Consider the following 1294-nt stretch of genomic DNA (forward strand, 5'->3'; position numbering starts at 1 on the left):
GTGTTTTGAGACAGGGTGTTTCTATGTAGCACACAAGGATCTCAAACTCATGACAATGCTCCTGCTTCAGCCTCTGGAGTGCTAGGATCTCAGACAAGTGCCATCCCTGCCTGGCTCTGCCATTCTGACTTGTAGCTAGATTTAGTTTAGTGGCAATGAGTTGCTGTCTTAATCCATGAACTCCCTGAGGTCAGGGACAATGTCCCCACGGGCTGCTGCTTAGCATTTATGTCCTGTGGACATTGCACAAAAAGGAATGGGGATTGTCTGTCATCATCTATAATATGACTTTAGGGAGACGACATCATCTCTGAGGTTTTTATTTTTTAAATTATTATATATTATCAATTTCTCTTTTTGTGGACTCTAGGCAGGTTCTCTACCACTGAGCCAAGCCCCTCCCCTGCCCCTCACTGGAGGATTCTAGGCAGGTTCTTTACTACTGAATCAACCCCCCTCCAGCCCCTCACTGGGGTATTCTAAGCAGGTGCTCAACCACTGGGCTATACCACAAGCCCTTTCCTAAGAGATTCTAGGCAGGTGCTCTACCTCTGAGCCACATCCCTAGCCCCTCACTGGAGGATTCTAGTCAGGTGCTTTACCACTGAAGTCACATTCCCCATCCCCTCACTGGAGGATTCTAAGCAGGTGCTCAACCACTGAACTACACCGTCAGCCCTTTACTGAGAGAGTCTAGACAGGTGCTCTACCTCTGAACCACCAACCCCTCACTGGAGGAGTTTAGGAGAGCCCTCTGAGATTCTATTGTATCTCTAAAATGACAGTAACTCAGCTTAGTTACCTATTCACCTGTTGATTGCCAAGCGCTATCTCGAGTGCAACCCTCCATTTTACAAAAGAGAAAAACTGAGGCATAGGGGAATTAATCACTTGTTAAATTAGCATCCAGGCAAGAGCTTTGGTAGGTACCCAGTCCAACTCAGACAACTGAGGAAATCCAAAGGCGAAATGTGAAGTAGCCTTGCAAATTGTAGGCGCCTAGGGTGGGAGTCTCGGTGGTGGCAGGGTGAAAAGATCTAGGTCTCGAGGATGGGTTTCTGGAGAGAGCTGGCTTTGAGCGACAGACAGGTGGTGGTGGCTAGGCTGGACCCATCTCGGGGTGCGGCCCGCCCCCTCCCTGCCCCACCCCCAGAGCCGGCGGCCGCGGCCCCTTTAAGAGCGGTCCTGGCGCCCCCTGGCGGTGGAGCGCGGCCAGCGCAGCGCGCGGCCGGAGCTGGAGCCGGAGCCGGAGCCCGGAGCCCGGAGCGGAGCCTGAGCGGAGCCGGGGCGGAGC

The sequence above is a fragment of the Nannospalax galili genome, unplaced genomic scaffold (genome assembly GCF_000622305.1).
Source record: "Nannospalax galili isolate Female #2095 unplaced genomic scaffold, S.galili_v1.0 scaffold644, whole genome shotgun sequence".
In the NCBI taxonomy this organism is placed as follows: domain Eukaryota; kingdom Metazoa; phylum Chordata; class Mammalia; order Rodentia; family Spalacidae; genus Nannospalax; species Nannospalax galili.